The sequence below is a fragment of the Rhipicephalus sanguineus genome, chromosome 4, assembly GCF_013339695.2.
Source record: "Rhipicephalus sanguineus isolate Rsan-2018 chromosome 4, BIME_Rsan_1.4, whole genome shotgun sequence".
Classification (NCBI taxonomy): domain Eukaryota; kingdom Metazoa; phylum Arthropoda; class Arachnida; order Ixodida; family Ixodidae; genus Rhipicephalus; species Rhipicephalus sanguineus.
The window spans coordinates 112,574,627-112,589,271 of record NC_051179.1 but is presented as its reverse complement, the minus strand read 5'-3'; the positions used below and the strand labels follow the sequence as shown (position 1 = coordinate 112,589,271).

The following is a 14,645-nucleotide window of genomic DNA, read 5'->3' as shown; positions in this document are numbered from 1 at the left end:
AAAAACTCGCGGCGTTAAAATGAAGTGTGCACAATAGGCAGCACATTACAGTGCTGAACAATAACTCTTTTTTTTTTTTTTTGAATAGCCAGAGAGTGGCTCTTTCTGAGCGTAATTTAAGAAGGCTGCCCGCCAATCACATTGGCAGCGGCTGCTTATAGCAGCGGGAGAGATGGATTCATATGTGTATAATAGATACTCTCAGTTGTAGTACACGCGCAAAAACAGCTCAACATCGTAATACAACTCTCTGTGAACTCATCGTTGCTGACAGAGGAGTAGAGAGAGAAATAAACATTATTAGGAACAGACACAATCTTTTGCAGGTGGGCAGCCTTCTTAGTCCAGAAAACCGTGGACGCTTATCATCTCCCTGGTGAGGTAGATCAAGTAACGGTGCAAACTTGAAAGCGGGGCTTCTCAATGTGCTCGAGTCCACTGCCTTGTTACAAGCCGTCGCAATCACTGCAGGCTACCATATGATAAGCAAAGTGAAGCAGGCTAATCGGAGACTAAAGTGAGAATCTATGTTAGCTGTTCTGGCTAGGCACAACTAAAATACTGGACACTTCTGCACAGAGGCGTGCGCAGGGTTCCCCTTCAGGGGGGGCGAAGGTTCGTCAAAGTGCCCCCCCTCCCAAGTATGTCAATGTATGGCTCTGCCACTGCGCCCCCCCCCCGAGTCGCAGCGCCCCTCCCCTCCCTATTATGTCAATGTGTGGGGCTGACTTTGCACCCCCCCCCTTTTAGGTAAATAGGGGGGGGGGGGGTCGGCTGCCCCCCCCCCCTGCCCCTCTAGTGCGCACGTCTATGCTTCTGCACACTCATCAACTCACAGCAGCTTCGATATGGAGCAGTGGCGATGCTATTCATTTTCAAAGAAAGAAACTGAATTTACTAAAAAAAGGAGAGCGTTTGATCGGGCTATAAAACGTTTACTGGTTCCCGCCCATATCTGCGTCGCCGATAACTTAAATTTCAGGCCAGACAGAACGAAATAAAATCATGACTGATTGCTGTAATGTTATAGAGCCCCTGCTGAGCGATAGCCTCCCCTGCAATTCCCGAGCGCAAGGCACGCAAACGTGGAATAGGCAGCCCGCGCCGCAGGTAGCCTACAGTACGTGGTCGACTCATGACACATGGAGAACAGTCGCCACAGCAGAATCATAGGACAAATTTCATTACATAATTACGTTATTGCTGCGTTCCAGTAAAACTTTGCCCGACTTAGTTTCCCAGTCTGCAGCCGACAATAACCACTGTCAAAAGTGGGGAGGCTCCGCCCCCCTAATTTTCCTCAGTGGAGGGGGGGTGGGGGGGGCTAGTGCCCCCCTTGCCTACCCGGTAAATACGCCTATGCCTGCAGCCACGTTGCCTTCCATATGAAGGCGAAGACAGCATGGTGACAGAAAGCACGGACTGCACGGAACTCATTCCATCGGCTGCTGCTCTTACAGGTTCAAGAGTGTCGGTCAGCCAAGTATGCCCACTTTGCAACAGCAAAGAGCATAGCATAATTTCCTGCACTGCCAAGCTGTCAGCGGATGACAAGCGAGCATGGGTATCGGCGGGATTCGGTCTTGGGTGGGGGGGAGGGGGTCCAAAACCGTGTTGCATAGTGGCTGAGGAAGTGGGAGGGGGGGCGCTGATGTAGCTTGGGAGGGGGGCAAGTGCTGGTGTGGCTTGAGGGGGGCAAGTGCCCCTTTTGCACCCCCCTGCCGACACCCATGCAAGCGAGTGAGGCTACGGAATAACAACTGCTGTTTCCGCTACAGTTCCCGCAACCACATCGCAAGGTTCTGCCGTCGCCGCCACCTGACAATTCTGTGCGACCTGTCGAGACCAGTCGTCGAGGGCCTAGCGCCTATGCTGAATTCGTTGCGCTGGGAAGACCCTCTTCGCCAAGTCTTCGAAACGTGACAACCGCCCAAAACACTCACATCGGATGCACGGCTGTATTGTTGCAGACAAGCCGCATATGGGCAGAGTGTGGTAACCGACGACGTCTCGTTCGAGTGCTTTTAACAGCGGTAGCCAGCGTAGTTATATTCGCGCAGACGCGGCCAGAGAACTTCAGTGTTCCGTCGTTGGAAGGGAAGAGCTTTCCCTCATCACCTTTGGAAGTTCCAAATCGCAGAGGCGACTATGCGCCGAGCGTGTCTCCGTGCGACTGCGCAGCCAATTTGACGATGCTGCAGCGGAATTGAAAGCAATGACAAGTCCAGAGATATGCTCCGTAACGAGTCCACCACTGGAGAACAAGATCTTGCAGGCGCTCATCGCCAAGGAATATAAGGTGGCTGACGCGTGTCGAGCGGATACGTGGCAAGAAGGCGACATCACCGTGCTCATAGGATCTGACGCCTATTGGAAGGTGACAACCGGAAAAATTGATCGCATAAACGAGAAGCTAACAGCGATAGAAACAACCTTTGGATGTATGGTACAAGGACCCTTATCGTCTGACATCCAGTTTCCCTCTAGCGCACTGTTCGTCTCGAACAGCAATTGTTCTGCAACGGACATGGACATATCTTCGATGTGGCGTCTTGATGCCATCGGAATTGATGGAAGCTATTCAGAACCGTTAGAGATCGACGCGCACCTCTCCGCATTTGAGCGCTACATAACGAAGCAAGGCAGGCGTTATCGGGTGCCGCTCACGGTCGAAGAGCCAGGGCTACCAGGCGGAAACAGTAATCGCGGACTGGCAGAACTACGACTACAACTTCAGATTAACCGCTTCCGAGAGCAGCCAACGTTATTAGAGAAGTACGACCAGGCCATCGCAGCATATTTCGATGACGGACATGCTGAAAGGGTACAAGAAGAGCGGCCACTCAGAGATAATGTATATTACATGCCCCATCACGCAGTAGTTCGTCGGGACGCCGTAGCAATGAAGCTTCGAGTGGTGTTTGATGCGTCTTCACATGAAGCAGGTCGTCCTTGCCTTAACGATGTCCTATCGAAGGGCATTAAACTTGGTGTCGACATCATCCAGTTATTCCTAAACTTTCGTTGCCACCCCGTAGTTTTCGCTACTGACATAAAGAAAGCATACCTCCAGCTTTTGATTCGGCCCGAAGACTGCGACTTTCTGCGGTTTTTGTGGCTGGAAAGACGGCCAACCAAGGAAGAGCCCATGCCACCAATCACAACTTGGAGGATGACCAGAGTCCCGTTTGGAGCTGCATCAAGCCCGTTTCTTTTGGCCGTTACAATTCGTCATCGCCTGTTATCCTATCGGCAGAACTATCCAGACACTGTCGCCTTATTGGAACATGCATTCTACGTAGATGATCTTATCGTCGGGCTACCAAGCGCGCAGGCGACAATGAAAGTATATGAAGAAACAAAGAAGATATTCTACGAGGCAAGCATGGAACTTCGCAATTGGGCGTCGAATTGCGACGCGCTGAAAGAAAGATTCTTACGTGACAACTGCGCCATCGAAAATGAAGCTGGAGATAGTCATACCATGAAGATCTTGGGTGCTCCCTTGGAATGTTCGGGTGATCGCCTTCTCCTGAGCACTCAGTACGCAGCAATTTTCACAGCCGGAAAGCCGGCTACCAAACGTACAACCTTGGCCAGAGTTTACGAACCGCTGGGTTACCTCAACCATAAAGGCGGAAATGGTGTTCCAGAATCTATGGAACAAAAACCTTGCCTGGGATATGCCAGTATGCCAGAAGATGAACAGGCCGAATGGAATAGTTGGTGTTCCGACTTGTCCGACACGTCTGTCACTATTCCACGGTATATATTCCTACGAGACAAGATTGATTCCTTTCCATTTGAGCTGCTCATCTTCGCAGATGCCAGTCCCAGAGCATGCGGTGCGTACGTTTACGTACGAGTGAACTCGCAAGCCGACACGTTTCGCACGACTCCTAATCAGCAAGGGCCGACTTGCTCCCTTGAAGATGGTATCGCTTCCTCGCCTGGAGCTCCTGGCATGCACCATCGCGGTGCGGCTTATACGCTACGTGCAAAGGTCCCTTTTCTCCAGCACGCCACTGTTTTCCTTTCTTGCTTGTGGCGCTAAACTGAATAAGGAGTTCAGCGACAAAATTAGAACCATTTGTAGCACACCGTGTAATCGAAATCCAGCAGCATGCCAATCCTTCACAGTGGTTTCACTATAACAGCAAGGAAAATCCCGCCGATCTCATAACTCGAGGACTATCACGCTCTGACCTTACCAAATCAACGAAGTGGTGGAATGGCCCAGCCTGGCTTTCTGACAACACCAGATTTTTCGAATGTATAGACATCAATGACTCTAACGCAAATATGCTGTTAAACGTGCTGAGCAACCGAAGAATGATCAAAGATTGTCTACACGATTTACGTCTGTTCATCCGCCATTAGTGGTCGCCAAAACGTATAAAAAGTGCTGGCTTTATATACTACTTGCATCCGTTAGACGCACATGTATGTTCTGGACAAATCCTTTCAAGCTATTTGTGCAGACACGGATGGAGTGAGAGAGGTTGCCGGTCCCCCCCCTCCCCTCATTTCCCCCTCATGAACTACATGACAACACATTCCACAAGACACTTCTTCACTTCATACACAACACCGGCCTAACGGCGCACATTTAACACAAATATACAAAACAAATATTATGCCTTAAGGGCAAGTCTATGTCGCAAAAAAAAAAAAAAAAAAAAAAAAAAAAAAAAAAAAAAAAAAAAGAACTACTTTACACGCCACTGCACATAAGACGCCTTCGAAGGCAGCGACTATACATATTGTAGTGCCTTCAAGTGTTGTGAGGCACGCACCCGCAGTGGGAAAACTTCCCTATTTAATAAGAACCGCAGCACAGGAGGCATTCTAAAGTTTCGTTTCAGCTCCCTTGGGAGCTCCCGAAGCAGACGACGCAGCCGCTGTGACTACGTGATAGTACGTCGCATGACAGAAGGAAAGAAGTAGGATGGAGCACCACGTGATTCCACTAGCCTCAGCAAGCCATCCTCCTCCAACGCTGCCCCTCCCGACCAGTGCGCGGTGCCTCCTGGGTAGGATTAGGCCCGTAGTACACGCAACCAAAGCGAGCCAATAGTAGCGTTTCAGGTAACCACGACATCCTCCCTCCCTTCATTTCTTTTATGACTAGACTTCAAGACGTTGACGTGACGCTCCCTCCCAGTTCTTTTTTCCTTCCTCCACGTCACGCCACGCCGATGGTGGCGCCAGCTTTTACAGTGGTGGGCCTCGCCCCCAATACAGCTTCGCTGTAAAACGCACGTCTCCTGCTCCCATAACCCCGCGCGCGAAGACCGCGTGATCTCTCGGATGTTTTCTCCCGATTCAGCAGCGTACAGCACGCGTGGTGCGATTGGATCTTATCGAACTCGTAACATGTGCGGACCACAACGGCGACGACGACGCCGTCGGCAAATTTTCGCTTGGAGTGTCCATACAAAATTGTTATCGCAATGAATCGCCGTCGATTTCGTACTGCGCAAAACTATACCTCCTTTATGGCGCGAGCCGCGAAGGTTGCCCGGCGAGAGAGAGCCGGCAGGTGGTGACACAGTCTACGTCACGTCAGGGCACTCGCAGGCCTGAAAATTTATCTAGGAGGTGTTGCTACAAAGTTAGAGACTATGTAATCTCACAAGTTTCGTGCACAAGTTGAAGCTAGAGCTGTTTTTCTTCTTCCTCCGCTAATCATCAAGTTGGCGCTGTGGTTGCATGCATACGACACGTCTGTGGTCACTTAGCATGACCTGTTCATGGAGATAGCTTTATTATAGGCACTATAGCTTTATACAGCTCGTTGCGTAGAGATCTTATTAGTTCAGAATATACTTTTAGGAAAACCGCCTACAGAGCAGACAGAATGATTGTTGGCAGGGCTTAAAGTCTCCCTTCATTGGAGGGGGGGCCCTCATAAAGCGGCAATATATATATATATATATATATATATATATATATATATATATATATATATATATATATATATATATATGGAAAGAGAAGGATATATATATATATATATATATTGTGGTGTCGTCGCCGCTACCGGCGCCGTACGCGCCAAACACCACCGCGGGTTCGAGCACTGGGAGCTTCATGCAGGCTGCCGCGTCCTCGTTCGTCCCGCGCCGTGTACTGTTCGAACTGCTGCGCGCGAGAACTCGGCCCATCACCGCGAAGGGACGGCGAGCCGTCGCGCGCAGCGAGGGAGACCCTAGGCGACACTCTCCAAATCAGTGATTTATTACGGGGGATTTTAATACAAGAGAACAATAATTCGTTACAACCAATCGCACGTAACATAATTACACAGCTAGGACACCAATTAGCTAATACAAGTTACCAAATGTGGCCGCGAATGGCACACCCACAAAACGAACAAAGAAAAAACCAGGTTTGGAGAGCCGACCTACCCTTCGGCCAGCGCTCCCGCGATCTCGCACCCCAGAGCAGAAGAAACAGAAGAAACACTTAAAAGGAACATACGGTGCACGATCACGAGGCGCTGCCTCGAGACTTCGAGACCGCGGAGGGTAGCGCGCGCCCGCTGAGGCCGGAGCCCCGACAAAACGACGTAACCGCCGGCCGGCGGCGAAGAACAAAGAACAAAGGATCGCCGCCGGCCGGAGCGGCCAAAACGCGTACGCACCCTTCGAGGTCCCAAAGTGGTCTCTCTCGAACCTCGTCGCGCGCGCACCCGCTTCTCGGCGAGCGCGAGCAAGGTCCAAATCCCGCCAAAATTGGGCCAATCGGCCACCGTGTTTAACCTTCGAGGGCGGGGTGGCAGCAAAGTGACAGCGATTTACGGCCAGCTGCCACCCGTCCGGTCGAGAGGAGAGGGACACGAGAATTCTCCAAGGAAAGATGGCGTCGAGCCACTGGCGCGGACGCCTGAATTCCCACAATATATATATATATATATATATATATATATATATATATATATATATATATATATATATATATATATATATATATGGGTCATTCCACGCCAAGTGTCCCAGACGTGGCGCTCGCACATCGCAGATTTTGCTGATAAAATTTGTGCCTTTTTCCTGTGCCACATAGAGTATCGTGGCAAAACATTTTTGCTCGAAAAAAATTTTGACGACCATGGCGCCCCCTCAAATTTCGCTTGTATTTGTTAAACCGTGCCTTACAGAAAAATGTGTATAAAATCCATTTTTTGTGTGTTGAGCTTCGAAACCACGCTTGCGCCATCGCAGAGGTTGTGTTTAGTTGTCCTATTCATTAATTCCGCAAATTTTGTGTTTCACTACCAGCTACGTATCTTCAAAAAGTACAAAAATGTTCAAAGTTCGTGATTTTTCCTTGACCTATCTGGAACTCTCCCTAACCAATATAAATAATAGTATGATTTTCAGAAAAGTGTATTTTAGTACAAAAATGTTTAGGGGTAAAATAGACTTCAAATCTTCCCGAAAAAAATTGTGAAATTAGAGAATATGTGCGATTTGTCGCGTGTTTGACCGTATTTTTCCATACTGATGCGGTCCAAGTAAAAATTCTCGTCATGCGGCGTTTGATAGTAGACTACATCGTTAAGCAATGAAGAAAGTCTAATCAAATCATTTTTTGTTTTAAGGAAGAAAATAATTTTTGAATTTGGCCCTCCGAACGCGTCCTGCATTTCTTTTTGTTGGTGCTTCGCCGCAAAGCGCGTGGTCGCCCTTGCAGCTGACACTCGTCACAGGCAGAGGCAAGATGCGAGATGTATGTCAGTAACTCTTGAGTGGTCGAAATAAGTCTTGTCGCGTTTATGTCAGGGCGACGAGTAATGAATTCGCGTTACAATGGGAGCCTGCTTGGAGGGGCCCAATGGTAAGTATGGACGCCCTAGAGCAGCCTATGGCGCCGTTCGTACAATGTGCTAGAGGGCCGTCTGCACAATTAGCATACGCATACTGAATGAAATAATGTACATTGTATACACTTGTTTGTCTTGGTATACGTGTTGTGCAGACTTGTGAGTAAACCATTGTAGTTCGCGTGACGCCGCACCTGACGTCATCACATGAGTACATTCATCTATATTATCTCAGTCACACCGAAAACGCCGGATTGCAAACGATTCCGATCGGCGCCGATCTCTATTAAGAGTGCCCGGTGTGACACAGGCGCAGTAATAAGCGTCTTATCTTGAGGTTGTGTGCCTAGACGAATATACATATGCATGTCCGCGGCTGTGATAAAAGGCAGGTTCCTGACTCCTGTCGAAAAGCCGAATTGCACGACTTCTTTATCCAGCGGATCAGGCAATTCTCTTCGCGGCTGCAGTTTCTGCTTGTACCTCTCCCGTGCGACGTCGTCGATGCCCCTTCATGTAGACGCTAGACATCGCTCCAAACACATCTGAAGGAATGCGCCAGAAATAATAGAGCAACAAACTCAAACACACAAGAAAATACAACCAATACAGCCGGGACAATAAAAAAAGTATTACCGGAAGTGGCGCACCGTAAGTCTTCTTGGGCAGGCCGTTCGGTGCACGCCACAAACAGCGAAACCGTCTATAGATTAAGCGTTAAGAGAGGTGTTTGCAATGATCACAGTGCAGTGAAGCCAACTGTCTCTAGAACTGAACAAATGCTTATGAATGCTATACAAATACATATATTATTCCGAATGTATTCCGGTCATTTATTCAACGAGTCAATCCATTCACGCATTAAAATAAATTATTTTGGGAGCGATTTTTTTAAAAATAACTCGGGATGTGACGGCTAAACATATGAGAGCTCAAAGTGGACTCACTGGATTCAGAACGACAGGCACGTCAATGCTACATTTTATTTTCACTACCACTTGCCTAATAAGGTAAGCAAAATACATGCGTCTCTGCAATTACAGCAGACTTGTCATGCACAATAAAAGAATGAAAACTGAGTGGCAAAGTAAACAGACCAAGGTGAACCATTACATGATTCATGAGCAGGTAGCTTCACACTCAGGTGCCTCATGAAACAGTATGCTATGCCAAGACTCTCTGTCGAACAGGGTGGTGACCCGTGGTTTCAAGAGGCGTTGCCCATGGTGTTCAGTGTATTAGTGAATTGCATTCAGCAGTACGACGATACCTGTTTTCTTCTGTTTTGCTGACATCCCGTCAACGAAACATTCGCGATTGAATCATGATTCGGAAAATTGCAGAGTATAATCTCCCCGCACAAAGCACTACTGCCAAAAAATTCAACTCCAACATTTGTCAAATGGGTGCCGCAGTGCCTCCGTCGGACTGCTGAGGGGGGGGGGGGGGCTCCTTGAAAAATGGAGAGGGGGCCGGGCCCCCCCGGGCCCCCCTGACTTTAAGCCCTGATTGTTGGTAGAAAAAACGTGTTATCTCAAAAGCACAGTTGATGAGTTTTACAGCGAAAGCTGTTATGAGATCACAAGGGTCGTTTTTGGCGCCGTAGTTGTCCGCCGCCGCCGGTGTCCGTAACCACTATCGCTCGAGATAAGAAAAAATTTCCAGGATGGAACGAGGTTCGAACCTGGGCCCTCTGTGTGGGAGCCCAGTATTCTACCTCAAAGCCATGCCGGTGCTTGTAACTGTTTTGCAAAAAGACCCTATAGAGGCTTCATGTCAGGAAGGAACCACATTAACATATGTAATGTAGCATGGTAGAAGAGTAAAATTACAACCAAGTTTCACACAATGCGAATTCCGTAACCAGGCGTCACACAATGCGAATTGCGCAACGAGTAGGTTGTTGAATGCTTCCAACCCATTGCAAAGGGCGCTGCCATAATTCTTCATCATCAGTCACAGCATCAACAAAGTGCACATAATGCCTTACAGGTGTTCAGCAGGTACCACGTTTCTGCGCAGAATGACAAAAAATTGCATAGTGGCTGCTTCCCTACTTCACAAAAATTATGATTTATAGCGTAGTGGGTTCCTTGCAAATGCACTTCTATTGGTTGCCAAGGAAGCCCATAAGGCTCCCATGATCCATTTCCTCAGGGTCTCAATAAAGTTAATTCCCCCCTCTCTATGTCTTTCTCACGTTAGCCTATGTTATAAAGCGTGGTGGGAGAGTGAAATAACGACCGGGCGTCACACAATGCGAATTACGTAACTAGTGGGTCCTTTAAAGCTTCCAACCCATTGCAAAAGGCTCAGTCATAATTCTTCATCGTCATCAGCCGTCGCATGAAGAAACTGCACATAATGCCTTACAGATGGTACCTAGCTTCACAGAATGACGAGTAATGTCATGGTGGGTGCTTCCCAGCTTCACAAAAATTATGATTTGTGGCATAGTGGGTACGTTGCTAGTGTACTTATATTAGTAGCCACAAGAAAGTTTATAACGGGCTCTAGAAATGCCGCTCTTTGAGCTTTCGGTGTGACTGTGCTGCGCTTTCCGCGCAGGCCTGGCGCATTTTTGTACGAGTTGAGGAAGCTGTAGAGAGACAACCAAGTACAATTTCTGTGCATCGGCCAAAATGCAAAAAATCAGAAATTTAACTAGGTATAAATTAAGCATGCCCTCAGCCTCCCCTTTATCAAACTTTATGTTCACGTTGCATACAATGAAAACTGCAAACAGTAAATTCAGTTTTGATCTATCTTGCACCCATAACGGGGAAATATTACAATAAGGGGTATCTTGGCTTACATATGCAGACAACGCTACATGTACAGTGGACAAATGCAAAGTATTTACTGAGACCTACATACTCTGTGCCTACAATCTAATATCTCATGAGGGGTTAAAAGTCAAAGGATAGTGAGCCAATGCAGTAAAACAACAAATGAGGCAGCACACGGTGACATGGCTTGAGCCTTCTTTAAAGACAGAGACGTGCAGAATAAAATTACTAACTTTGAGGAAAGACTCGACAACGTGAATGAAACAATGGGTGGCTAAAGTGTAAAACCTCAAAAGCATGGTGACGGAATGAAGGAACGCTGGCAGCAAAATACAGGGAAATTTAAAGTGTACACAAATTACTAGGTGTGGTGCCAATAGCATCCTTAGAGGTGACAAAATCCTTGTGACGTGCAACTTTTTAAAATGTGCAGTTATTTTCAGCCGTTTGGTCACAACATTGAAGAAATAATTGCATGTTTATGCAAGTGAAAGTATTGCACAAGCATAAGCTCGCATCAGCACCTCCACGTCTGTGGATAGAGTCCCTTTTTCTCCAGTTTTTTCTGCTAAAATAGTTCCACGGTTCACTCTTCAACCCTACATTGCCAAGCCATCTGGTGGCATCTGAAACATGCACTGCATTCACTTTTGTTGTTGGCAACAATCAAGCAGTATGATTCGCATGAAGTGTCATATTTTCAAAAACCAGTTGCGACAAGATTACAAGCTTGACATACAATGGTATCGCGTGCATCATGCTTCATCTTACAGGCGATAATTGTTGCTCATCATCACTGCGTTGACATTAAAAAAAAAGGAATTATTTGTTCAGGGGTCTGGACAACTTTCCGAAGAGGATTCCTGATACTGATCATCACCGTAATGAATAATCACTAGAGGAACAAACAATCAATCAATATTGATTGCATAAGAGGTGAAAGACATCATAACAGCTGTGTAAAAGTAACGTATCCTTATGTTTCACTTTGTGTGGCCATGGTGAAAATGAGTGCGCGCATGCTGAACCAACATGCTAACGTCAACATACGTACATGTTGAATGTGTCATTTGTGTGTGTGTGAGAAGCGTTTGCAAATGTGCAGAGCCTACCCTCCCCCTTAGGACACTCACTGCTCCTCTCGTATGACAAGTGCAAGGTGCCACCCTGTCTGGGCTCTTGGAACATGTTGGGACAAACGTCACTGCCTGTGTTGCCGTGATGACAGAAATATCCTAGATGGAGAGTAACATAAAAGGGACCAAGCGAACCACCGCGGGCACTCTCGTCTTCCTCTGCTCACACTTGCATGCAGAAGCATGAAGGAGGTTCTTGCAATGCTCTTCGGAGCGCACCGCTCACCAGGAGCTATGTATTAAACTTCTGTCGTTTGTTTTCACATCGCCTAATCTCCCCCACTGAACTCTTTCAAATTATCAACGAAGTTCAACCTCCAAGCACGCGGTGCTGAGGTCCCCACTGTGATCCTACCAGTATACAGCAAGACCTCGGCTAGTGGAATTCGCTTAAAGGGACACTAAAGGCAAATATTAAGTCTACCGTTGATTGTTGAAATTGCAGTCCAGAAACCTTGTAATACTACTTTTGTGCCAAGGAAGTGCTTATTTTGAAATAAAATCACGTTTTAGTGGTCCGCATCGCGTTAGCACACTTCAAATCACCCGCCTGAAAGCGGTCTTCCTGAGGTCACTGTGGACGTGCCCAACGTTGCCCGCCTTTACTTCGCGGCGACGTGCACCATTCGGGCATCCGGCAACATCACATGCATGCGGTATTTTGTCGAACTTTCTGTCAGAGTGACTTTCGCGAGCATGCAAAACACACGTGGCAGTACACATTACCGGGCGCCGGGCGAAGCGCAGTTCAGCGAAGACAGAACCCTGGAACCATGAGCGCAGTTCCCCATGGCAACGCCAAAGAGGTTCTTTTTTCCATGAATCAAACAGAAATGAACAAGCAGCATTTTATTACGTCTCTTGATGCACGGGAGGTTCTTTTTACAGCAAAAGCTGTTATGAGATCATTTCACCGGCCGTTTTTGGCGCCGTAGTTGTCCGCCGCCGCCGCCGCCGCCGCCGCCGCCGGTGTCCGTAACCAGCATCGCTCGAAATAAGAAAAAAATTCCAGGATGGAACGAGGTTCGAACCTGGGCCCTCTGCGTGGGAGCCCAGTATTCAACCTCTGAGCCATGCTGGTGCTTGAAACTGCTTTGCAAAAAGGTCCTATACAGGCTTCATGTCGGGAAGGAACCACATTAGCATATGTAATATAGCGTGGCAGGAGAGTAAAATAAGCACCAAGCGTCGCACAATGCGAATTCTGTAACCAGGCGTCACACAATGCGAATTGCGCAACGAGTAGGTTGTTGAATGCTTCCAACCCATTACAAAGGGCTCTGCCATAATTCTTCATTGTCATCAGGCACAGCATCAACAAAGTGCGCATAATGCCTTACATGCGTTTAGCAGGTACCAACGCTCTCCATAGAATGACGAAAAATGGCACAGTGCCTGCTGCCCTACTTCTCAAAAATTACAACGATTTATAGCGTAGTGGGTTCCTCGCAAGTGCACTTGTATTGGTTGCCAAGGAAGCCCATAAGCGCATGATCCACTTCCTCGGGGTCTCAGTAAAATTACAATGATTTATAGCGTAGTGGGTTCCTTGCAAGTGCACTTGTATTGGTTGCCAAGGAAGCCCATAAGCGCATGATCCATTTCCTCGGGGTCTCAGTAAAGTTCTTCGCCCCTCCCCGTCTCTCTCCCACGTCAACGTATGTTATACAGCATGAGGGGAGAGGGAAATAGCGACCGGGCGTCCCCCAATGCAAATTACGTAACTGGTGGGCCGTTTAAAGATTCCAACTAGGGGTGTGCGAATATTCGAGAGTTTCGAATATTCGTCGAATATTACATTCGAAATATTCGTATTCGATTCGAAAATCGTGTATTCGAATTGTTTCGAATATTCGATAACTTCGAATTTTCGAAAATTCGAATATACGATTCGATTATCATGCATAAAATAACTCGTCTTCCACATTTCTGCTGCGTTCGTATAGCTAAAAACGTTGCCGAGAGGAGCGATAAACATCGTAAGTACACGGAGGCACGATATCTGCCTGCGACGAGCGCCCCAATACGTATGATTCATTGCTGGTGCATCTCCGACGTGCAGCGCTGTTGGCGATCATGTAACCATACATTTTCAATATTATGCGGCCGTAACGTGCCGCACTACCACTCGTTCACTATGCGGGAGCAATTCTGAAGAAAGACAGTGTCCCACGTGACTGGTAGCGGACTGTAGGCACCTTCAGATACCCCAGTCTGGCAAAGCTTTGCCCCATGTACTATATACCAGCCACTTCTGTTCCAAGCGAGCGTGCCTTTTCAGTGGCAGCGGGGGGAGGGGGGGTTGGCTCCGTTAGAAGGGAGCGCCTTCTGCTGATCATGTGGAGCAACTAATATTTCTTCATGATAGCATCTAGTCATTACTTTCATTGTGCCGTGATATTTGCTTGTGTTGTGATGTGCATTGTGCTAGCCTGGACATTGTGTTCTGGAGATAGCAGTGTATGTTGTGTTGCCAGTCAGGCTGTTAATGTTATTTTTTTTTTCAAATAGCTACATGGTAAATAAATATTGTTACTGTGGAGGCATTTTTTCTTTGATATTCGATATTCGATTCGATATTCGAAGGTGGATATTCGTATTCGATTCGTATTCGAAAAATTTGATATTCGCACACCCCTAATTCCAACCCATTACAAAGGGCTGAGCCATAATTCTTCATCGTCATCAGTCGTCGCGTCAACAAAGTGCACATAATGCCTTACAGACGTGTAGCTGGTGCCTCGCTTCTCCGCAGAATGACGAATAATGGCTTAGTAGGTGCTTCCCAACTTCACAAAAATTGTGATTTATGGCGTAGTGGGTACCTTTCTAGTGTACTTGTATTGTAGCCCCAAGAGAGCTTAACGGGCTCTAGAAACGCCGCTCTTCCAGCTT

General features: G+C 47.5%; 1 protein-coding gene across 1 annotated transcript in view; it reads right to left on the bottom strand.

Moving 5' to 3' along the window:
- LOC119390578 (uncharacterized) overlaps positions 1 to 14,645 on the bottom strand; it is a 280,493-nt gene that overhangs the window by 184,717 nt on the left and 81,131 nt on the right. The gene's annotated exons all lie outside the window — the stretch shown is intronic.